The sequence below is a fragment of the Vipera berus genome (genome assembly GCF_964194415.1).
Source record: "Vipera berus genome assembly, chromosome: 6".
NCBI lineage: Eukaryota > Metazoa > Chordata > Lepidosauria > Squamata > Viperidae > Vipera > Vipera berus.
In genome coordinates this window covers 53,378,249-53,404,645 of record NC_138208.1, presented here as the reverse complement: position 1 = coordinate 53,404,645, position 26,397 = coordinate 53,378,249, and the positions used below count along the sequence as shown (strand labels likewise).

The 26,397-nt window shown below is 40.1% G+C and overlaps 1 protein-coding gene across 3 annotated transcripts in view; it reads left to right on the top strand.

Annotated features, from left to right (window-relative positions):
* Positions 1-4,020: 4,020 nt before the first annotated feature.
* ATP2B1 (ATPase plasma membrane Ca2+ transporting 1) overlaps positions 4,021-26,397 on the top strand; it is an 83,660-nt gene continuing 61,283 nt past the window's right edge. The window contains exons 1-2 of one of the 3 annotated variants that reach the window (XM_081331978.1): positions 4,021-4,255; positions 14,660-14,800. The gene's annotated coding sequence lies outside the window, so the exon portion shown is untranslated. Of the gene's footprint in view, positions 4,256-14,659; positions 14,801-26,397 lie in introns of those variants that run through there. The other 2 variants (XM_081331977.1, XM_081331979.1) reach the window with 2 other exon arrangements.

Here is a 26,397-nt window from a genome sequence, read left to right as displayed (position 1 = left end):
AAGGAAATGGTAGATTTAAATAAAAGATGAACAGAAATTAGACACTAGTGATTATCTTTATAAAGATCGTATCTTAAGAGAACATGGTCTACTGATTCTGTTACAAAGGCTTGTTTTCATTTTTTCCCCCATATTGCTTTGCAAAGGAAACAAGTGCACCCTTCTATTTGTAAAACATTTTTTAATAATTAATATATCTACTTGGCTTGAGCAAACCATTTATTCTGTTCAAACTACAATCTTAAAATAGTATTTGATATGCATTTGGAGAAACTGTGCATTTAGATTTTTAAATACCCAGCCACTTTATTTATTCATTACACTGGACAACAAATTTTCTGAAATGTTTTGTTTCCTGAAAAACCGTTAGCGATTATGATAGACCTCTTCAAACTGAACACAAATATTTCAGAATGACTGTATCATGTAGGAATCTTTAGAAATGTGAAATTAATTTTAATGACTATAATGTATTTAATTGCATGTTAGCAACTGCATGCGTGAGTTCAATATGCCTAAAAATGTTTTGCTGCTGATTTTCATTTGTATTCAATGTCCAATGTATTTTGCTGCAGTATCTAACAATAATCAGCCAGCATTAATGAATTCCAGTTGCTCCGATACTGTTTTTCAATTGTGGCAATGTCCTGGTGAAACCTTTCATGTTTGTCTCTGGCTGCACCTAGATTTCTGAGAAAGAAGTCCAAGTGGGAATGCAGAAAATGAATCTTCAATGACATGCTTCACTTCACGGTCTTGTATGCTTTGTCAACCAGCTGAATGTAGTTTGGTGCCAAGAAAATTCAAAACAACCTTGAATGATTTTCAAGTGATTTTCTTTGGCTCTATTAACAGATCTTCAAACCACTTATCATTCATGATGAATCTAATCTGATTTTGTTGCTCTGACAACAAAAATGTCTTCAATATCTTTTAGTATCTCTTGTTGTTAGCTGCAAAGTTGCGTCCGACCAATCGCGACCTCATGGACAACGTTCCTCCAGGCCTTCCTGTCCTCTACCATCTTCTGGAGCAGTATCTCTTAATCAGATATTATTGGAAGCATCTATCTTAAATAATGAAAACCTTCCTCATTCATCGCTTTCACAAAAGAATTCATCAGTCCGAGTTTTAAGGGAGGCAAAATATCTTTGTTGGATTAAAAAGTTCATGTGCCACATTTTTCTGTCCTGGAACCAAATTATTTTGGATTGACCCTTTCTTTTTAATGTAATGAAACTCTTTTGCACATCTGTCCAACTCACATTGTAATAACAGTATCTGGAGCTGCAATGCAAGCAGCAGAGACACTGCTTTCCTATCTCCACAGATAATCCAGTTATACTTGGTGTTCTGGTTGTGCTTCAACAGTTCTAGTTTTTTGTATGTTTCTTTCATATGTGCAGCATAGCCAACAGGTACTGTTGCTATTGTGTACAATATTTTTTTTATAAAATGGTACAATAGGTTAAATTACAGGTTATTGTCATGATTAGCAAACATCTTTAAGATAAACCCAAAAGTGTGCAATATTATTATAATTTACATGCCACACTGTTTCTAGAGATTTTGAGTGGTTCAGTGTTAATATAAGATTAGAATAGCATTCATTGATTTTATTTTTAATGAATCAACCCAAAGCAATACTATTATCAGGAAGATACCTTAAATAGGTAATTATTGATAGATGCCTATTAAATATCTAGTGATTGTTATTTTGGCAGTTTGGACTCTCCTATGCTATCTGCAAGATGAAAAGAAACAATCATTGCTTTTCCTTGTTTAGGAAAAACTACGTTCTCTCATCTTTCACTTTTACCCATCACCATAGTCTTTTCATTCCACCTCTTTAATTAGAAAATGTATTTCAAAATAATGTACTTTTATTTTAGATTAATGACCTGGTATCTCTTAAATCTGATAGACTTCATCTTCTGACTTTCAACTGTGGAACTCATAACCTAAATTTAATACTACTAGTTGAAATCCAGCATATATTGTTGTTGTGAAGAAAATAAGAGGAAGGAATATTAGGCATGTTTTCTGCAAGTTATTTATAAAAGTAATAAAGGCGGGATATAAATATATATCAGCTGCCCTAGGGAGCTAAATCAGCAGCCCTAATCTTAAATCAGCAGCCTTAAATCAGCAGCCCTGGAGAGGTATTAACAAAAGATGTGCCAAGACATGTAATGTTAAATAATCTTAGCACTCATTCCATATTATATCTAAATAAAGGCTCCACTCCTTTATGAATGTAGTTTGGTGCCAAGAAAATTCCAATCCTATCTACTATGGCTTCTGATCGAGAGAAAATGTCTAGAAAAATGGCTTTCAGTAGCATTGACATAATGCCTAGACAAGTATAGTTGTGGGAATACATGCCTAAAAAAAAATCTGAAAGCTTAAGAATAGGAACTTTAATAGGGGCTGTTTCTTCTTCTTGCTTCATCTGTCATGTGGAAGCAGTGCACACAAGTGACCAGCCAACATGGGACCAACCAAAGTTTGTATTCGTGGACCAAACTGCTTTTCAAATGATTGCACTGCTTTAGACCTGAGGTCCTACTTTCCAATCATGCTGCTGGGAAATAAAACTGACTGAAATATAAGGCACTGCGCTGATTTCTTAATGGCAGCCTTGCTGTTTTCTTACGCCTCTCGCCCATTCGTTCTCTTTTTCTCTCTCGCATACAAACACTGTGGCAAACCTCCTCGGATTGTAACTACTTGGGCAAGAGGAGAGGAAGTGACTAAACATGAAACAGCCAACGTCGTCATCTGGGTTGACAGGGATGACATAATAAGCAACCCCCGAACATGAAATCCGTCCTCCTCCTCCTCCTCCATCACCCCCATCAAGAGCCCGTGAACGCAAACGGTCCGCAGCTTTCCCCTCCTACGTTCCGAGTGTCGACACCGGCCCGCTGGGTGGCCTGAGACAACGTCGCTTCACCTCAGCCCAACCTCCTCTCGTATCTACTGCCCGTCGTTCAAATGCGTTGAAAGCTGCCTCCCTCGCGCTGTCGGGGCCACCGGAGCAGTCGCTGCTTGCTACTCGCTTCGGCACTCTGCACCAGAGCTTAAGCACACAGTCCGCCAGCCACGACCTCACCTCTGGACGGTGGGAGATCTGACTCAACCCCCCCCCCCGCCCCCGCCTTTCACGCGCTTACCATCCAATTCTCCCCCGCCCCGTCGTTTTTGGGTTTTTTTTTTGCAGACTGAAATAAAGCCACGGCATGACAGCCCGCGCGGGCGCCAAGCGCCCCTGCGCGGGTACCTTTTCGGAGGAGGATTAATGCTGGAAAAGAGGCGGGACGAGGGAGCGCGGAGGAAGGGCAAAGGAGCTACCCCACCACCCCGCTTCTCCTCCGCCCCCTCCTCAAGGGAAACGCTCGTGGCAAAGTCAACGACCCGAAGCCCGCCGGGCCTCATCAAACGCCACGGCCCGACCCACTCACGTCATGGAAAGAAACACGTCAACCAACCCTATACCCTATAGGAAGGCGACAGGAAGGCGGGGAAAAAAAAAGGCACTCCCCGCTCTTTTCGGGCACATTTCCCAGTCCCCGCCCCATCTCTTATGCCCCCTCCCCCTTTTCTCCCCCATACCCCATGAAGGCGCCGTGTCTTCGAACCCCCTCCTCTTCCTCTAAATTGAGCGAGACCCTGTCACGTGACGGGGACCGGGCCGGTTCGGAGCCTAGCAGCTCCTCCTGGTGTGCTCGAGGCGGGGGAAGTCGGCCGGACACGGCGCGAGCGAACGAGCGAGCGAGTAAGTGAGTGGCCAGCCCTTTAGTGGAAGGCGAGGGGTGGATGGGAGAACGGCGTTGTCTCTTTACGGGGCTTGGGGCGGGACCCGACTTAGCCGCCGGCTCCTTCCTTGGGAGAGTGGCCTGGAGAGGAAGGCGGGCGCAGCTGCTCGGCTTGCACGCGTGCTCGCCTACCGCCGACTAACGAGGGCGAGGTGCTGCCAGGGTGTTAGTGCCGAGGGCGGGGCGAGCTCCCTCCTCCGCCGCTGCTGCTGCTGCCGCTGCCGCTGCCGCCGCCGCCGCCTCGGCCGCTTGCTGCCTCCTTTCCCCCTCCCTGCTCGCGGGCTGGCTCGGTGGCGGTGGCAGCGGCAGCAGCTTGCGCTTTCCGGGCTGGATTGGGGGACCTTGCGCGGTAGGTGAGCAGCAGGCATTCTTGGTGCCGAGGGCGGCAGCCGCGGGTCTTGTCGCGTGTGAACCTGGGCGGCGATAAAGGAGCCTAGGTAAGAAGGGAAAGACCAGGTCCGAAAAGGCGAAGGAGAGGGTGCCCCGACTAGGACACCTCCAACTGGAGAGGGCAGGTGTCGGGGTTCCGCTGAACGGCACAGGCCGGTTGGGCGAGAGAATTGGCCAGCCGGAAGGAGGTGGAGGGGTGATGAGACCTGGCCGGCGCGGTGGGCCCACTTGCGCCCTCCTCTGCCGCCTTCCCGTCGGTGGGCGATGGGGGGTGGGGGGAGAACCACGCCGGCCGCCTCGGAGCGAAGTGCCGTGTGACCTTGAGGGCACCCCGAGCGAGGCCGGCGGCCAGTTACGGCTGCCCGGCCTCGAATCTCCGCGCCACCTGGTTAGACCAGGAGTGATCTGCTGCTCTCTCCCCCCCTTGAGATAATAGATCCGAGGGCGCGCAGCTCGCTTCGCCGCCCGCGTTACGCTCTTGGAATGACGCCCCCCCCTCCACTCCGGACCCTTCAGCCCCGGCGTCCGCACCGTCGGGTTAACGAGCCGATGCTTTGCCGCCTCGGATAAGCTTCGGTCTGTCTGATCCCTTTTGGTGGGGAGTCAGCTGTTCAGCCTCGTCTCGCAGGGGATCGTTGTGCTAGTTCTGAACTTCAGCTTGCTTTTCTCTGCTTTCCTACCTGTTAAGATCGTTGACTTTTGATAGGTATATTGCTGAAAATGAAACGATTGGTTGTATTCCTGTTTTTTTCCAGCCGACACTCCGACCATCAATGTTGTTTATACATGGTAAAGGAGATTTTTTTTAAAAAAAAAAATTGGACCATGAGAGAAACGTTTCGGAACCATCCCTGAATTGTAGCTTGAGCCGGTGAAGCTGGTGAAAACAGCCTTGGGTGCTGTAGATCTTTTCTGTTTTTTTATGGCATGCTTGTAAGACCCTTTCTTGCAACCAGTACTGAGCTTATGAATTCACCCTCGCTTGGGGGTGGGGAGTGGAAAGGGGAAGCTATAATCCAAGTAGTAAAGGCACTTGGAAGATTGCTGGCTAAGACTACTACCTCGTGTATTCATCAACTGATACGTACTTTTAAGTCATTGACATAAAAAAACCCAAATAGAGGAGAAACTTGAGATACTGAAGAGCATCATCGCATGTGAAAACTAATAAAAGTTGGCTTATGTAATAATATATTGCTGCTATGTATTGTAACCACATCTGTTGTAGAAAAAGACCCAATTCAACAAAGTAGAGTAGGGTGTACCACATTGAAATAAATGCCTATTCTTTTGGCCTGTGTATTTAGGTGCAATTCTAATAACTGTGATAGCTGCTTTTGTTTTGCTGGTCCCCCGGTCCCCACAGTAAATAGTGAAGCTGCTATGTTTGTTCTATAAATTTAAATATATGAAAAGCATGAAGTGTTTGCTAATATGCAGACTAGTAAATTTTGCTAATTTCAATGCAAATAGATACTGTAAAGCATTCAATGTTGAGACATTCATGTAAAAAAGCACCACATAACAAGAACTGGGAAATCCTTGCTGGAAATTTCACCTTTTCCATGAGCCTACTTCATAGCCTTAGGAAACTGAGTGGTAACCACATCTTGCTCTCATCACCTTCAGCCTTGAACATAGAAAAATAATTACCGGTATATGTAAACATTTTTCCTGTGAGATAAATATAAATATAGCTATCAATAGAAAATGAAAAAATATGTATATGTTAAAGGATAGAGTTTAATGTCAAACAGCCAAAATGATATTCTTGATAGTGAGCTTCCAGATCCAGTATATTATTTGTATATTTGAACATGCAAACCATACAAAGGAATATGTCTTTGAGTTCTATAATCAAAATGATAATTGTGTCTTCCTGCTTTATAAGAACAATTGTTTTTAAAAAGATTGAAAATAGTTTCTTTAATAAAGTTTGTATTAAAAATCATGCATAATAATGAAGGGAAAGAAATAGAATATATATATATATTACATTTCAGTAAATTACCATTGGTGTAGATTGTGACTTACGTGCATATATATTTTATTCCAGAAGCTTGTGTTGCTATCAAATCAATGATTGTTGTAGAGACAATAGAAAAAAAATAACATTCCCTATATTTGACTTTACAGTGTAGCAAATAAAAGGTGAATAAATGCGTCTTAATTAGGAATTCATCTGAAAACTGCTGTCTTAATGCAGTGGCAAAATGTTTTAAAGGAATAATACTGTAAGATTGGGAACCTATTTTACAGTCATTCTTTTCATGATCATATAGGAGAGATACTCATAACTTCTAAAAGAAGGGTGGATGGAGAATAGTACTATAAAACAGATGAAAGGGATCTCAGCTGGTATAAAGGAGATTGAAATATTTTGTGAACCCTGATGATATTCTCTGATTAGCAAGGAACAATATTGCAATATCAACACTTAAAATTCATTTTGCAGATATGGCCTTGTTTATACACCTCCATCCATAAAGCTGATTCCTATTTTTATGTATTAAAAGTTATCTCTAGATAATGCTATATATAAAAATGTGCTAAGCGCACATTTTCTGGGCTGTCTTGCTTTTGGTGCTGATACAGAGTAATTACACATTTATGTAGTGCTTTGTCTGCTAGGACCCATAATTCACAAAAATAACTAGGATTTGTATAAGTTATTATACATTTAGGATATAAAACTTGCCGATATTACAGTTTTCTTGAAAAACTTAAGTTCAGATCCTAAAGTTTCTGTGTTGTCTGTAGGTGATGAAATAGTCAAATTGAGAAAGTATTATTTTAACTAGTTGCAAATGCATTTACAGGTTCAACTCAAAAGCTACATCAAGTTTTTTAAATCTTCAAATAATTTTGATCAAGAATATTTGAAGGACTGCCTACAGATGTACGAAACCACTAGTTTGAAAGATTGCTTGTTGGTCTGCTATTAAAGGTTAAAAAGATTCAAGAGGACCTGATGTAGAATCATTTTAATGGAAGACCCTGCCTTAAGTAACTCTACTCCAAAATATCAGTGTTTCACTTTATCTAGGGCTTAAGACGTTGTTTGCACTATTATGCCTATCATGTCTATAGCAACACACACATATAATAATAATAATAATAATAATAATAATAATAATAATAATAATAATAATAATAATAATAATAATAATAATAAAAAATAATAATAAGTTGGAAGGGACCTTGGAGGTCATCTAGTCCAACCCCCTGCTCAGGCAGGAAACCTTATACCATTTCAGGCAAATAGCTGTCCAGTCTCTTCTTAAAAACCTCCAGTGTTGGAGCATTCACCACCTCTGGAGGCAGGTTGTTCCACTGGTTAATTGTTCTAACTGTCAGGAAGTTTCTCCTTAGTTCTAGGTTGCTTCTCTCCTTGACTAGTTTCCATCCGTTGCTTCTTGTCCTGCTTTCAGGTGCTTGGTAGCCCCTGAGATATTGGAACACTGCTATCATGTCACCCCTCACTATTAAATCTGGACTGCTTAACTGATTTACTTTAAAAAATATATATGCATGAACTGTTATATTTCTGTAGAGTTCCATGTTTTATGTTTAAAGATATTGGAAGAAATTTTTAAAAATGAAAAGTGGCTAAGCAGTACATTAAATAACCAAAATATGAGGTTAGAATAGCTAGAATCATTGGATAGTAAATTCACAAATGATTCCCGCAGTTTGATCTACACATTTTTGTGTTTGAGCATGACCATTCATTTTGAACTATTGAGTTGTACTGTATTGATACCAATTTTACTTTTAATTTAATTTTAATTCCATTTATATCTCGCCCTTCTCCGAAGACTCAGGGCGGCTTACAAGCTTAGCAGTAGCCTTCATTCTATGTATATGCCTGCTTATTAGGGCTTTCACACAAACCCCAAGCGGCATTATTACAAAGTCAGCTTAATTGCCCCCAACAATCTGGGTCCTCATTTTACCTACCTCAGAAGGATGGAAGGCTGAGTCAACCTTGAGCCTGGTGGGATGCGAACCTGCACTAATTGCAGGCAGCTGGTGTTACTTAAGGAGGCATTAGCCCACTGCTCCACCAAGGCTCTTTATAAAATTAACTGAAATTTATTTAAATTTTTATTTTTGTAAATCATGCATATCTATTGTCTGACATGTATATTTCCATTTACAGGTTTTCACTTAATAAATTTTTGGTTTGGTAGTGGAACTTGATATAGGCAATATTTCATTTGAAGATTGCATAAAGGACTGCACCTGGAGACTTCCATACCTTAGGAAACAAAATCAAAATGAATTGTATATTAATTAAAGTATATATTACAGGTCTATTTTCATATGTTCAGACACGGGGAGTATATTTTCACTTTATTTTTCATTATTTTCAATTTTTTGTCATAATTTTTTACTTTAAGTAAAATTTATTTGTCACTTTGCTATGTGAATATGAAATGTAGTGTGTTATGTAGGTTGTGGGCCAAATCCTTTTCAAAAATATTTTGGTTTCTTTGGTGAACTGTTACATATTTTGTGCATTAGAATTAATCAACTTATGTAGTTGATGGTGTTAAAAATACTGTTGAATTTTTTTCGTAGTGCTAACAACTGCCTTTGTCTTATGGTAATTTTGGGATTTTGAGAGCAAATAGTGGGAACAATGCTTCCAGAGGGAAGCCTTTTTCACAAAGTAATTGTCTTAGGGCAGTGATGGCGAACCTTTTAGAGATCAAGTGCCCAAACTGCAACCCAAAACCCACATGTATCGTCGGGTGCCGGGTGGGTGTGGCCCATTGGGTGGGCATGGCTGCAGTGGTAACGGCAGACTGGGTGGGATTAAAAAGTTCAATCAATTCCATCTTTGTGAGATCTTTTTTTTTCCACGAGAAGTTGAAATTGATTGAACCTTTTTTTGTTTTGCACATGGCTGCGTAGGCCTAAAGCGAAAAGATTTTATAAAACTCGGCTAAAGGCATAGGACTGGGACAACGGCGCGCATGCCCACAGAGAGGGCTCTGCGTGCCACGGGTTCACCACCACGGTCTTAAGGGTTTGATTAGCCACAAAATAAAAACTGAAACTGAATGGGTTGGTGGGAAATCAAAGGAAGTGTCCTTGGGAATTTTGGTGTCCACAGGAGCCCTTTGTTCAGTTACAAAAACATTTATTGTATAGTTGTGCACAAAAAGAGGAAATGTTTCAGATGCAGAGTAAGATATCACATTCTGGAGATTCTGCTGAAGTGTTTTTTCATCAGGAACTGAAACCCAGAACTTTTTTTGTTGTTCCTTGTTTTGTACCAAAAAAAAGTACTTCGGGAAGCCTGGGTGAAGAGGGTAAGCTTAGTGTTTATTACTACTTCCCTCCTGTTAGTAACTCTCAAAACAGAATATCCCACTGCCCTGCACAATCCTCTTCCACCCACTGATAATGTCTCAAAGCAGCATAACCCATTGATTCCTTTCCTCCAACTTCCCAGTTTCTCCCCTTATGTCATGGGGCATTTTTCCATACCTTGCTTGGAGCCGTATCTTCCTAGAACAAAATAATTTTGTTCCATTCTGTGCATGGATTGAAATACCCAAAGCATGCATGTTTCATCTTGGGCACAGTCATATCCCAAACCAGCTGTTCCCTGCCCCAGACATTTTATCTATAGTTATTTATATGACTCTCAGGCATGTTAGAGAAATTCCATATTATTTTTGTGTTAATTGCACATAAATATTTATGGGAACCTGGGAACAATGAGCCTGCAAGTTTTTTTATTAAGGCTTTATTGTCAGACATGCGATTGTTAACTTTGGCCTAGTCTTCCATGATGCTATGCAATGTAATATTGCAGTGCATCAGAAAAACCATGAACACCGAGAAGAAATGCAGAAGATTAGAGTTGTGAAGGTTTAGTACAGACGTGGGTAGTACTTTCCCACTTTCTCCTGCACTTCCACTTGCCTGTTACCTTTAGCCCTAACTCTGTTGTCATTCTTTGGGCACCTTCCATTCCTCTTGTTGCTGTTCATGCTATAGTTGTAGTTTTGATTATGCACACGTTAATGGCACTTCTTTTTAAATTCAAGAGTACACAGAATAGTTTTATAATGAAATAAATCTGTCATTCATCACTTCCTGCTTAGGTTTTTTTTAAAGTAAGTAGTAAATTATAGGGCTATAGTACTTGATTCAGGGACGCGGTGGCTCAGTGGGTTAGGACGCTGAGCTTGTCGATGAGAAGGTCAGCAGTTTGGCGGGTCGAATCCCAAGTGCCACGTAACAGAGTGAGCGCCTGTTACTCGTCCCAGCTTCTGCCCACCTAGCAGTTCGAAAGCATGTAAAAATGCAAGTAGAAAAATAGGGACCACTACGGTGGGAAGGTAACAGCATTCCGTGTGCCTTTGGCGTCTAGTCATGCCGGCCACATGACCACGGAGACGTCCTTGGACAAGCGCTGGCTCTTCGGCTTTGAAACGGAAATGAGCACCGGCCCCTAGAGTCGGAAACGACTAGCACACATGTGCGGGGGAACCTTTACCTTTTTTTAGTATTTGATTAGATGTCATATTAGGGGTTAATTTTTACTGAACTGTTTCTGACTTAGACATTTAAGGAACTAAAATAGTCTCAGTAGCAAAATACCCGTTCTTGGGAAGCATATGTCTTCTTGCTCTCTGTTTTTTTAAAACTATTCTGTTTTCTGTTGTTTTTGTGTCGTGTTATTATGTGAGGACTGATGTTGTCATTGTCATTGTTAAGATTGTTTTGATGGGTTTAAAATATTACTGTGGATATTTTAACTTTTATTTATATAGCCTTTAAGCCACCTAAACTTTATTGATTGCAGTGGGACAAAATTATAACAAACAATGTCATCTGTCTCTAGTTTTAAAATACTTGGTGCATCAGAGTCAAGTTAGACAACTGACATCATTAAGACCAATAATTTTAGTTTTAACAGTTGATATGAATCCATTCTAATAAACTTTCTTATGCACATAACAACATTTCTCCCTTTGCTGAATGCCTATCAAAAGTCTTTCTGTACTCCTCATTTACCTTCTTTGTCTTTCCTGTTTATATTTACATTTCACACCAGACCCTAATTTCTTTAAACATGTTATATTAAACTGACTGTAGTTAGTTGAATTCACAAAATATACCAAGTCTAAATCAAGGAAGACATTCTTTACTAGAATGTGTGAATGCAACTATTGCATTAGGGATTTTATTTACTTGTCCAGTAAAGATTCCCCTTTCCATGAGGATTTCTGTCTACCTTCTATTCTTACTTTTCTTTGTATTCTGAATTACATTGTTTTTGCTTCTGAACAAGATTGCCTGTGCCATTTTCCCCTCTAATTCTCCTTCATAAGTGGTTCTGTGTGATTGCAACTGGCAATCTGTTGTTTCTCTCAACTCTGTATATATTCTCATTTCAGAATCCCAAATGATCCCTCTTACTGACATATGTCTTCATCTTCGTATAGTTCTGCTCTTTCATTCTTTTCTTATTTCTGAGGATCATTTCTGGACATGCAGATACACATTGCCACTTACAGTACTGGTATTTGTATCTTACGTCACAGTTGATAGGTTACAAGGTTGGAACTCCCAATTTATTTTCATATACTGCTTATCTTATTGTTTTGTAGGAATGAGGACTTTTTCATAATCTATTTTTCATTATCCCTCAACTTCCAGAGCTTGTAACAAAGCTTGTTCTCTTCTGGTTTACTCAACAAGTGAATCCTATGTTCCCAATAGGGCTATCTCTGTGAAATGGAGACTTAGAATAAAGTAAAATGGGTTCAGGCTACCTGAGGGACCCTCTCATCTCACTGGGATTGACCTGCACCACCAGTGCCAGCAGAGGAGGCATGCTGCAGACCCCGTCAGCCTGATTATTCCAGCTGATGGATCCAGGAGCAGGCCTTCTCTTCCATTGCACCTGGCTTACTCCCCCCCCCAGTGTGAGGTCAGCCCCAAACCTCCTGACCTTCCAGAACAGCCTAAAGACCTGGCTCTGCCAGTTAGCTTGGTGCCCCAATGAGGAGTATCACAGTGGAGGTTGTTGACTGAATAACAGTGGATCCCACCTCTCTCCCCCCCACCACCATTCTGTTCCCACCCTTCCCATGTTTTAATTGGGCTGTGGTATTCTGGATTTTATACTATTTATATTTTCAGTTTATACAGCTTTTATCTTTTATGATTGTAAGTCACCCAGAGGTAAGATGGGTGGCCAATAAAATTTATAGATAAATAAATAGAGATTGGTAGTAGTAGTATTTGACACAACTGGATTATTTTAAAAGGGCTGTGCAGTCTGGTTTACAAATAAAAGTATAAACAGTATTCTTGGAATCACCATTCTCTGGGGCATAATTTGCTTTGACACCTATTTTTGTGTGTGCCTTCAATTTAGTCTTAATTTCTGATGATTGCTTACAGAGGTCCTTGCAGTTTTCTTGACATGATTTTTGGAGGTCTTTTGCCACTGTTTTTTTTACTAGGGCTGTGAGAACGTGACGAGTCCAAGTTATCTATCTGGCTTTGTGGCTAGGATTTAGTCTCACAGTTTCTAGTTCGTTGCTTTTAACTTTTATACCAAGCTGGTTGTCTTAGATACCTTACTATTAATAATTTAAAATATTTATATACTGCTTTTGAGTATGAAATATAAAGATCCCCAGAATAATGGAAGTAGTCTTACCAAATAATAAAAATAAGGCAATGCTTGCATTTAAGATTACAATGTAAAGAGACAGGATGCAAAAAGGAAAGGAGATGGCAAAGGAGAAGGAAAGAAAAAAAAATCATTACCTCTTAATATTTCATGCTACTTACAATGGTCAATTGTGATGCAAATTGGCTGCTTAGAATGTCCCTAATACTGCTGGCAATTTCAATGCACATGGCCCTTTCCTTTTTAGTACAATTAGTTCCAGCTTCCCCGGTGAGTTGAAGCTTAGGTAATAACAGCAGCACCAAATTGCCTAGTGCCTGAACATGCCTATATTGACATGCATGCATGTTTTGTTTTGAAACACCAGTTATATGCGAAAAACAAGAATGAGTGGAATGGTAGACTTCATTGTTTCTTGCTAACTTTCTTGTGTGCCACATTATATGTGAGCATTTAGATATGTCATTGAGGCACAGATGCCTACTTAAAATAAAATGAACTTTACTAAAGCATATCTGATGTTAAATATTTTCATTTAAAATTAAATAATTCTTGTTATTTATCTGTAATTGAGACATAGTGGTTGAACTGTTTTTACAAGATAGTTGAAGCACTACGTGGTACACACTAGAATGCATGACTTTTGAAGTGAGTTCAGAACCTAGTGTTGACTCAAAACACAACAGCAAAGATTAATGTAAGTGCATTCTATAAATATATGTTAAGCAGGTATTCTTGTAAGATTTATGACTATACCTGCACTTACATCCACAATTGGGCCTTGAATCTTGGTCCTTGAGCAAAGTGGACATTAAGCGATTACAATACTGACTCTCCCAGTTGTGTCATTAAGTGGAATGGCGGGTGAAGGGTACAGACCTCCCAGGCAATTGGGAGGAAGTACAATTGTGGGAGCAGTTGATTGCATTCATTAATGTTTTTGACAAATTTGAGGTCCATTCCTTCAGTGCCTGGGAGGATTTCCTCTCCTGCAGGGAGGAATTTATTTTAATTTATATTATCTTTTATATTGTATTTTATGCTGCCCTGTAAACCGCCCTGAGTCCTTCGGGAATAGGGCGGTATAGAAATATAAATGAATGAATGAATGAATGAATGAATGAATGAATGAATGAATGAATGAATAAATAAATAAATGGGAAATCCCTCAGTGCATCCGAAGAATGGACCTCAAATCCCAACACGCCCTTTGCTTGCAACCTTCCCTTTCGGCTTCCCCATGGACTTTCTATGAAAACCACGAGAGAAGATTGCTAACAGGAATCAATCATGATTGTGAGATTGATAGCATATACATTTAATAAATAAATATTTTTTAAAAAATCCAGACAAATTGCCAAACACCTGAAATGTGGTTATGCAACCTGTGGAGGCTGGCAGAATATTTTACAATGGCTGGAAGTGCTTTATGGGCCATAGAGCATTCTTTCCGAGGCCATTAGTACTACAAATGGTCATTAAATGACCTGTTATAAATTGAGGGCTACCTGTATGTCGTCTTTTTAATCCTCCTTTCCGAGGACTCAGCTGATTTAGATTTCCAGTTTAGTGCAACTTAGTAGTTCAGCCAAATATTTTTTTAAGCAAGGATTTTTAATCAAATAGGCTGTAGCAGTGCTTGAGAAAGGCTATTTGTGGCTTTAAAAAGCAAAACTGATTTATGAGAGTCCCAGATCTAAGATGATGGGAAGAACTTTAAGCATTAAGAAAAACATTTTTGTGACCTTGGCAGATAAGTTGATCTTTCTCCCTCTTCTGATAGCTTTTCAGATAAACAATGAAGCTAGAAAACTGACAGTATCTGCACTCTACCCATTGCTTGACTCAATAGCCTTTTGAGTCTAACGGAACAAGCTGATTCATTTGAATCTAAGACTGATATCCTGAAGAGGCAAAGGGACTGGTAAGTAAGGCCTTCAGAAATGGATGACAGTGGAAAAAATAAAATTATTTATTAGAAGAAATTCCTTATTTTGGAACTGTTAATATCTTGTGCCAATTATAGAGGCAGAACAGTAGCTTCAGTCTTTAGACGACATGTTGAATTTTGGATTGGGTATATAGACCACTTGATTAATTGCCTGTTCAGTATGAACATTGCAAATGTCAAATATCACTTACAAAAATTGGTAGATAGTGTTGTAATGATGCACATTAACAGAGATGTGGGGAAATGAACTCAGTCAAGTCAAATTTAGGTTTGTCAGAAGTGAGATCAGCTTTTTTTTTTAAAAAAATTGTTATTCAGTGCACAAGCAGGTAGATGAGTAAAGCTGAATGTTTTGGGTAAGATTGTTACAATTATACAGGAAGGAATTAAATACTGTAGGTGTTATTTTAGAAGAAACTGGGCTTGTGCAAAGGACCATCTGTCATAAAGAAAAATAAAATCATACCTTGAGAACAGGAAAGTAATTGGGCATTTTTTCAATTAAATTCTGAAGCATAGCTAACAGAAACTAGATGTGGTTTTGATTTGGGTTGAATCATCTGTACATGAGAGTAAAAGTGTTTTTTCATCCTCATCTAGAAATCTTCTAAATAGGGACAAAGTAAAATTAAGTTTTAAACATATAGTATACTAAAACATGGTTGCTGATGTTAAAAAGGTAAAGGTATACAAGAGTAATACCCATGTTATAGATGTTTGGAGAGAAACATCATATCTATTTTTCTAATGTTAATGTTAGAAGCTTCTGAATTAAATTGGACAATTGTAATGCTCAAGTCTGAAGAAAAAATAAATATACTGTATCAGCCGTAGAACATATCTGATAAATGAGGAAAACATTAAATATAGTTCTTACTTCATCAAAATAGTGTATGAACAGAAAATGGTATATTTGAGTGCAAAGAAGTCTGGGTCGCCCATTGGCTCTTTATTTCCTAGCTACCATGCATCAAAAAGCAAGTAAAGTGAGATAAGAAAAACTTTCTTTGCCTCTTGCAGCTGCTTGCAAAATAGTTTTTGAAGCAACTCAAACAAAAGAGTACACAAAAGCTCTGACATCTCAGAATGGGATAGTTTTAAGTTTGTATTGCTGACAACATGTATGTACTGTTACTGACTGGCTAAAAAACATTGTTCTGAAAGACTTTGCTTTAGAATTGTGCCCATGAAGCTAATTACCAGAGCAGTAATTCTGAAGATCTAATCCTCAGTCATGCCTGGGATTTACTGCTAGATACAAGTGCTTTTGAATAGATGGGAGTGGTGTTCACATTGGTGTGGAATATTAAATATCCTTCAAATGTTGCAGAATACACTTCTCAATATTGTTCATGGTTGTTTCTGTAGTAAAAGAATTTGAAAGGAATGATTATATATGCTTCATGTTTGGAAAGAATACCACCACTGCCAAAGATTGGCAGCCTTTGTGTATCTCTGCACAATTATTCAGGTGGACTAGGTTCAGCAAAATATACTGAAGTAGATTATTGTTCTCTGGATTTTTTGTACGCTTATTTCATAAGTGTATTTTTCCTTATTTCCTATCTCCTATCTGAAATTATTTTTGTCACTATTTTTTTTCTGTTTATTGCAGAGTGCTATTGTGGCCAAAATCATATTCATCTCCTCCTCCCAACCATACCATAATCGGTATGTGTGTATATTTGTTGTACAGGTAGTCCTTGATCTATAACCATTTGCCCAGTGAGCATTCCAAATTATGACATTGAATGAATGGTGGTTACAACCAATCCTGGGAGTACTCCATGGTCACATGATTTGATCTGGGTGCTTGATAACCAATTTGCATTTACACCCAGTTGCCAGACATGCCACAACCATGTGCTTGCCATTAGCAAACTTCCTTGCTGATTTCCTCAGAAAGTCAGTGGGGAAGCTGGCAGGGAATGTCTCAATCACCTGTGATCCTTCCCCAGCACCTTTGCTTGTGCCACACCCACATGCATACATATAAAGAACCGTTGCTGGAATTGGGTATGTCTAGTTTAATGAAAAGAAGGATTAAGGGTGACACGATAGCTGTGTTCCAATATCGCAGGGGCTGCCACAAAGAAGAGGGAGTCAAGTTATTCTCCAAAGCATCTGAGGGCAGGACAAGAAGCAATGGATGGAAACTAACCAAAGAGAGAAGCAACCTAGAACTAAGGAGAAATTTCCTGACAGTTAAAACAATTAACAATTAATCAGTGGAACAACTCCAGAAGTTGTGAATGCTGCAACACTGGAAGTGTTTAAGAAGAGATTGGACAACCATTTGTCTCATGGTATAGGGTTTTCTGCCTGAGCAGGGGGTTGGACTAGAAGACCTCCAAGGTCCCTTCCAACTCTGCTATTCTATTCTATTCTATTCTATTCTACTCCCTGATCACACTGGACTGCTGTGTACCTTCTATCCTTTCCCTATGGTGCCTCTCCACACCTTCTCCAATGCTTACTGAGGTTCTTGTGTACCCCTTCCTTGACTCATACCTCCCGCATACCTCCTTGATCCACACTGTGCCTTTCATGCAGCTTCCTCAACCCTCATCATACTTTTCACACATCCCCTTGCACTCTTGCCTACCAAACCTGTACTGTGTTTTTTGCACGTCATTCCTGACTGTCCCCACACCCTCTTGCTCCCTTCCTACCTGGCAGCAGCAACTTACCTTCCTGTACACCTAGAAACTTCCTGCTGCTTGCCTCACTAACTTTGTGGTTGTGGGAAGCCGGCAAGAAGTTGCTTTCCCTAATGACTGGAATTCAGTTAACAACCAGGGCCACAGGGATTGCCATCACTAAGCAATGTGGTCATGCTTTATGACTGCGTCAGTGAGGGAAATTGTGTTGTCAATTGTTGTCATAAGTTGATGGCTATCTGTATTATTAAAAAAAAACCTTGTGGTTTCATATTTTCCATTTCTCTGACTTGTGATGATGATGATGATATCTATTCAGTAGTGTCTGACTCTTAGCAGTTCAGGGGGCCAGATTTCTCCATATCTTCCAGTCTTGCACTATTTCTTTAAGTTGTTCTGTGCTCTCACTGGTGTCAGCTTTGAGGTGTCCAGTCATCATGTTCTTTGGCTACCTGGTTTCTGACTAGTATATTGTAAGACCTAGATTCAAATTCTGCTTTAACAGAGGGGTAATAATAGATGTTTAAAGTTGTTTCAGATAATAAGCACTGTGTTCACATTGGCTTCCATCAGCATTGGTTTTTCTAATGCCGTAAACCAGACATGTCAAACACAAGGCCCGGGGGCCGGATGTGGCCCGCGAAGTGGTTTCATGTGGCCCACGAAGCCATCCTGGAAACAGTGAGGGAACGGCCCCCACTGCCTTGGCCCTGGCCCAGAGACCCTCCTTCTGCCAGAGACCCTCAGATCTGTCCCACTCCTGCCCAGGCCCCCAATAGGCACCCTTGATGCGAACGATGTAGAGCTGGCCATGCCCATCCAGTAGGCCATACGCACTCTGGCCACGCCCACCCAGTAGGCCACGCCCACCCTGGCCATACCCACCCGGCCCCCTGAGGGCAACCGCAATGCTGATGCGGCCCTCAATGAAATTGAGTTTGACACCCCTGCTGTAAACCATTGCCTCAATGTACTTAATAATGAATTTTCTTTTTCCCCTATTGTAGAAATGGCCTAATGTCAAATAAGTTGGTTTTGAGAATCTGAAATGTGTAATTAAAGACATCTTACTCAACTGCAAATTTTTCAGATTAAATCTGCATAAATTTGGATGTGAAGAAAAATAAGTTTATTTTTAGATAACGTGTGAATGTTGCAGTTATCCTATTAAGAAATGTTTTCCAGTTCATTTTGCAAATGAAGGAATAACTGCTGCTAACATTTTTGTTTGTAATTTTTATAAATGACAATTTTGCAGTGATAATGGAATAAACAATACAGATTTAATCTATTTTATTAATAGGAATATGTTATCCCTAACTGGACAAGTGAATTAGTATGGTGGTTATAATATACAAATCTGCTTAGACTTTAATATTTGCTTCAGTTATTAAGGACAGTAGGACAATTGGTAAAATGTATTTTTCAAATTACAAAATACAGCTTGATGCATTGCTTACTGCTGTTGAGTACAGCACCTTGGTTATTAAGCAAAGCATTCGCTAAAGAAAATCACAAATGTGGTTGTAAAGTTTTTAAATAACAAAATTAGTTGCAAAGTTCCTTTTTTATCACCATGAAAAAGTACAGCAAACCATCACTAAAGGAGTCAGTTGTTAAATGAGAATTACTTGTATTTGAAGAGTACATTTTGAGTTCATTGCAGTTTGGCTTTGGCCAACTGCCATGGCAGGTATGTGTCTATGAGCAGAACTTTTGCTGCTTCAGTTCAATTTTGAAATTGTCTGTCTCTGTCTGCCTGGGAGAGGGGCAGGGCTCTCGGGTGGCTCCAGCGCTGCCTGGGCTGAAGGCAGTGCTGTGACCCAGCACCCGTCACCAGGGAGATCCGCCGCTGCTGCTGCGCAGGTGCCTCCCGGCTCAAGGGAGCCGCACTGCGGGAGACGCTCACGAGGCTTCCTTCGGCCGGGGAAGGGCCCGATGCCTCCGAGGTGGGGTCAGGCAGGATCTTCTGAAAGAACGTTTCCTTCATCGTCTTTGCACGGCCCTCCGTGGTCGTCTCGGCCTGCGAGTCTCCCTCTCCCCCTGTAAGCTGGTCCACCAGGTGGTGACAGGTGTGCACGGCTCAGGATGTGGCGTGGGCATTGGGGCTGCCGAGGATCGGCGCAGTGCAAGCAATCTAGGGCAGGAGCTGATCCCGAAGCTTCACAAAAGGCGGAAAGTCCCAGAGAGAGAGAGAGCGCAGGGCGGGGGAGAGCAGGTTTTTCTGAGGGAGGAAAAGTCAGGACGTCAGAGCCGTCCATACTAGAGGTGGACGGGGGCAGGGCTGGTGCACATTTTGTGTTCTGCGCATGCGCGTACGTGCACACAGGCACGCACACATTTTGCAGCTCCCACTTTTTTGTGTGTGTGACGGAACCGGTTCCGAGTGGCTCTTTTGCTGTTTCAGGTTGCTGACCCCTGCTTTAGTCTTACGTATGAGCATTTGTCATCACTGTAGGTGCTTTTCCTGCAATTTCTCTCTTTAGAACAGAACACTTTATTTGGTCAACTGTGATTAGACACACAAGGGATTTTATTGGTGTAATGCCTATCTACTACCAGCAGGTATTGTTGATATGGTCAAGAAGGGAAATGCCTACAGCCTAATGAAGCATATAGATATTCATGGCATGTAAAGGATGCTCAGCATGTTTGGTAGTTGGTCAGCACTCGGTGCCATACAAGTGCTACTGGGTGGACTATTATACATTTTTGATATTAGGTGGATTGGCATATGCCTGTCTCTGAGCACTCAGTGATCTCTTTTTACCACAGTGATGTTGCATGTACACTCGTGCAGTACTTCATTTGAGCCACTGTCATTTTGTAAATAGTATTCTAAGTCAGCTCACCAACCATTCTGGATTGGTGGCCTGGTGGGAAAGGGAGGGGCAGAACCTTTATGCGCACATGCACACACATACCCTGGATGTGGAGGTGCCTGAGCTAGTCTATAGATATTTAGTCTTCTTGATACTGAGGCAAGACAGTCCTTCAACCTTTGCTTCCCTGGTGGTAGCTGCAAGCAGGAAATTGTCAGTGTAGAGCAAAGCCCAGAGGGCACTATGATGCAAATCTCACATTATACTATCCTTGATGAGAATCAGCAGCAATGGCAATAGTGCATACCAACTTTCACAGGAAAGCTGTCAGAAAGACCAGTGGCACATAATGGTTGGCTGCTGACATTAATGTAAAACATCTGGATCAATTTTATGAGTAGCTGAGGTACACCAGGATGATCACATAGAGTATAGTGTATCAGCTAATATGGATCATGATCAAAAGCTTTTTCTAGATTGAGGAAAACCATGTGTAATGACTTCTTTTCTCCATGCTTTTTCATGAGCATGCACATTACACAAATGGCATTAGTGGTGCTCTCAAGCCTTTGACAAAATTGCACTGGTTGATACTGATTTCAAAAATGCCATGGAAAGGCTGGTTGAGGATCTGCTCAAAATTTTCATTGTATTCAGTGGGAGGATTTGTTGGTTGTGGGAACTGTGTGTTAGGTCAGCATCTTTGTTCTTGAAAAGGGGAATTATGATTCTTATGGCCCAGCTAGGCCTTTTAACACACATATAGTGTTCAATGCCTTTACTGCAGGGGTGTCAGACTGCCAGCCCACAGGCCGAATGCGTCACCGGGAAACCACGCCCACCCCATTGCCGGCTATGGCAAAAAAGCTCCAATACGTTGCGTGACGTCACGTGACGTTGCGAGTTTGACATGTCTGCTTTACTGTCTTAGTGCACATTTTCACTAGTTGATAGATGTTTTTCTTGTGTTCCTTTATGTCCAGTTGTTCATATAATTCCTAGTAGCGATTCACTTTGGTCTTTGCAACAGCTTTCTTTGCCATCTTCTTGCAGTGACATAATTATGCCAATTTTTTTTTGTCTTCTGCAAATACCAGTTCTTTGTAAACCAACTTTCCCTGTATTTTCTGCTACATGATAGTGGAGAAGTCACATTAGATAGGACAGAACCAATCTGGCTGTTGTGGTTGCCCACTGTCATAGATGGCTAAGTGGCTGGTGTGCTTTTTGAAAAAAAACATATTGGTGATGATGAGATAATTTACTTTGGAAAGGTCTAGGATTTGCGGTTCATTCTAATTTTGCATACCTTATCCACTGCTGCCATGAGATTTGTAGCCTTCCTGCACATTCCAATGTGTCCATTTAGGTTACTGCAGAAAAGCAACAAGTCTTGCTATACATGTAGATATACAATCTTGTAGTCTTCATCAGATCCAGTTTGTGGTGCTTAGGCCAAGAAAAGATGTAATTGATGGAGAGCAGCATCAATGACAGTTAACATAAGGTGATCAGATGTCACTGGAATCAGCAACAAAGTACATACCAGGTTAAAAGCTGCTTTTTGTTTTTTTGGCTAGTATGCATTCTCTAAACATATTTGCATTGTATGCCATTGGATGAGTTTTAAACAAATTGTCCTCAAGCTTTTCACAATCATTTGGTTTTTATGACACTGGATAGTTCAGTATCCACAAATTTGGCCAGCTTACTGTTCCCCCTTCATCATACATAAGCAAACTAACAGATTTTTGAGGAACTCCACCTCCTTCTCAACTCTCTTTTTTTTTCTTTTTTTTATACCAATTAGCAATTCAGGCCTCTTATCCCATGACTACTAAGCTAACTTAATCTTTGATGAGTAACTTTTTCAAAGGCTTTTTTTGAAAATATAAGTATCAGCCGAATTACCTTCATATACATGCTTGTTGATACTCTAAAAATTAAAAAGGTTAGTAAGGCAAGATTTATTCATACTGATTTCCCTTCAGCAAGTCTTGTTCCTCTATGTGCCTCATTATATTTTTATTCATTCATTCACTTTGTTTCTACCAATCAGATGTTAGGCTAACTGGCCTATAATTTTCTGTTTATACTCAAGTCAGTTTTTAGAAGTGTCATACTATCTTCTAGTTTTTTTGTGACTTGAATGCAAGTTACTCTAGATCAGGGGTGTCAACTCAATTTCATTGAGGGCCGCATCAGCATTGCGGTTGCCCTTGGGGGGCTGGGTGGCCTACTTCACATATCCAGCTTGGTGGGCTCTGGGGGAGGGGATGCCATGAGCAGCGTGAGAGTCGATGTTACCTGTGCAATGCTGCCCAGCCCCCAGCCTGCCCTGTTTTGGCAGACAGTGGGGCAATCTCCTCACAGTGCCGAGAGGCTGAGCAAAATGGCGCAAAGCTCAATGCCGCCCGGCCCCCAGCCTGCCTGGTTTCAACAGGCAGCGGGGTGCTCTCTCACAGCACCGAGAGGCTGAGCCAGGCAGTGCAAATCCAGAGAGAAGCGCGATGCCTCCCAGCCCCCAGCCTGCCCAGTTTCAGCAGGCAGCGGGGCGCTCTCACAGCGCTGAGAGGCTGACCCGGGTGGCATAAATCTGAGGAGAAATGCAACGCTGCCTAGCCCCTAGCCTGCCTGAAGTAGGCAGGGCCATGTGCTGGCCACTTCCAGGCGATGGTGCATTTCTTCATTCCTCACAAAGGGTGATACCTCCCCAGCGTGTACCCAGGGGACAGTGCCGACATGGCAGGGGCTGGTCCCTGTTTCCAGATGGCCTTGTGGAGCTAAGACTGAATGTATTTCAGCATAGATGACCACCACAAAATTGTACATTGGCTCCTGGCCGGCCTGGGCCGGGGCCAAGGCAGGGTTCGTGAGCCACATGAAACCACTTTGCGGGCCGCATCCGGTCCCCGGGCTTTGTGTTTGACATGTCTGCTCTAGATAGTATTTTATGTTGCAAGAACTTATTTATTACTCTTATTTAAAAACAAACAAAACTGCTTGTGTTGTATCCATTTCTTTACTGATGGAACTGAGGTGAAGCAGCAATTCTTGCTTCCTTATGTCTGCCATGAATAAAACCTGGTTTGAAAGACTAGAAAATTGTCTAAGGTACATTTTAATAATATAATGGGACATTATAAAAAACTGATGAATATTACATATCATATAACACATATATCAGGATACATAGTAATGTAATTAGTTGGTCCTAAAATAGACATAATTTTGCTGCTAAGAGCATATATTAAAAAACCTAAAGTGTCATGTTTCAATGATAAGATGAATTATTAAGTTGCTTTCTTTTGCCAAGTGTAGTATGAGGGGAATTTATGCTTGGTGTTAAAATGTGGAATTCAATATCTTAAAATTTTATTCAGCTCTATTTGTCAACTTGCCAATAAAAATTAACTGATGTATTGTTGTAGAGGAATATAAAGATGATTTTGGAGAACATAAGTAACTGCTTTGACTCTCTTTTTGGTCTAGGAGGGAAGGGAAAATGCTGCAATGCTTTCTAGATTCCACATTATAGCTTATAAATCAGATAGAATTCTGTATGAACTAATTTCTGTAGCTATCTTAATCAGTGACTCTGGGCAGCTTACAATTTAATTTCTGGGGTTGCCTGTTTTGGATTGGCAACTATGTAGGCCATATCAGTTCAGTGGTGTCCTATGAGCTTATTTCCAGGTAACCTTGATCCTATCTTTCAGGATTATACAAAGCCTCATTTGGGAACTATTTAGAGTGAATAGCATCTGACCCTATCCTGGGTTCTTTCACTAAGTTTAAAATATTTACTTTAAGGTGTTTTCTCCATGATGTTGCTCAGTCTTCTACACAATTCTACAAATAGCTATGTTAAGCATTGAGACCAGATGACAAATATAGGATATTGATTAAACTAGTTAATATACAATAATAACTTCCATCAACCATTCACTGTGAGATGATAGGAATTACAGGTTTGGGACCTAGAATTATTCTGGGAGAGCAGGAACTTTCTTGGACTCAGATTCCCATCCTTTCTGAATTCTTTCTTGTGGATATGACCTTCCCTGTCATGTTATTTGACCTTTGAGACATCACTGAGGGTGAGCAGCTCTGCTTCTTCCTCTTTCTCATGCCACTATCTTGGTGTCATCACTACTCAGCTGTTATTTGAAGGTGTGAATTGGAAATTAAATGGGTTTGGAGGGGATCAAAGATCATTCTATCCAATCATCTTTAACTTGGTCAGTATAAAATAATTTATCCGTCATTTGCATCTTGTAAATATCTATAGAATAATCTCCTGGTGGACTATTCGATTGATATACTGACCAAGTTCAAAATGTTGTCGCTAAGATTTTTTTTCTGGGTCCTCAGATCTGAGGACTTAATATTCTTTAATGGTTTTTTTTCCTGTCCTACTTGATAGAGACTTACCATTGGTTCCATATACTATAATTTCAAGTAATAGTTCTGAAATCATATTTCAACAAATGAATGAGATGACTAGAATTATAGAATAATAGGCTTGCAACTTTGCACTAGTAGGCTTTAAGGTTTAGTAAAAATACTTACTAGAAAATAGTGCATATTCTTATTATTTCTGTTTTATAAATCTTGATATTTCCCAGGATATTGTCTTCTTATTTTCTTAAAGGATATTTTTCCTTGATACTGTGAAGAGTATATTTTTATATGTATCATTATTCTTAATATAGCATACGTTATGTTTCATCATCATCATTTTAGCCATTGTCTTCCACTGCAGGATGAAAGCCTCTTCCACATGTTTCCAACCAATACAGCCCTGAGCTTTCTTTTGCCAATTGGACCTGCAATACTAGCTGATGTTGTTGATCCATCTTGTTTTAGATTTCTTTTATGGATGTTTTTTATCAATTAGGATCCATTCTATGACTGCCTTGGTCCACCTGCCATCAGTTCTTCTTGCTATGTGACCAGCTGATTTCCATTTCAATTCTTTTAATCTTTTGATGATATTGTATACTTTTGATTGTTCTCTAATCCTTGTGCAGGTCTTTCTATCTTGTCTTGTAATGCCGAACATGTATCTTTCCATGGGTCTTTGTGCTACTCGTAGCTTTTGTATTGATTGTGAGGTTAGTGTCCATGTTTCACTGACATAAGTTAGAGCAGGTAGCACACACTGATTGAAAACTTTTCTCTTCATGCATAGAGGGAAATTGTTCTTAAAATTATGCTTAGCTTGCCAAATGCCTGCCAACCACATTTAATATACATTATGTGTACTGAGGATTATTTAGGAATATTTCTCTTGAGCATAAAGATGAACAGGGTTAAAAACAATATCATTCTAAATATTCATGATCTGTAGAGAGATACAGAAAATGTACAGTTGAATATCAGCCTTTAGCAAAGTTTAAGTATGAAATGAAACTCTGGAAATACGTCTTTCCATGTGTTTTAAATTGCACATGCTTTTGTCTACTTTCAATCTTTCTAATAATTATAAATAAGAGAACTATTGACAACTGTATCCCTCTGCCACTGTTTAAATGATACATCCATTATCAAAACAGGTATTGTCTAAAACAACATATCATTTTAGACAAGACAATAATTTTTATCACATAAATTCTGCTCAGCAATGACAGTTGTAGTTTCTCCTTTTTTAACATGTTTTTTTAACTTCATTCCATATCTTAACATAGGTATTTTAATTTTAAAATAACATACAATTCATGTTTGTCACAGATATCCAGATATCTTACTTTCTCAATCTTATTAATCAGTTCTGTTTGATCTATTTTCATTTTTTTATTAACATCTTTGATTTTCATTTATAATCTTAAAACCTAATATCAAATTCTAATTTGCTCACTTTTAATATTTAAATATTTCAGTTCCTTTTAAAGGATCTTCCAGAACCATCCCCGAGTCATTTCCAAAATCTCTTAACTTACAAATTTCTTTTTAAATCTTAACTCCCACAATTTTCTCATCTTGTTTTATTTTCAATAATACTGTACCATTGTTTTATTTTGAAGAATCATCTTGTCAGTATTTCAAGAATCAAAATAAACAAGAAAGAAGACAGTGTACATCGCTA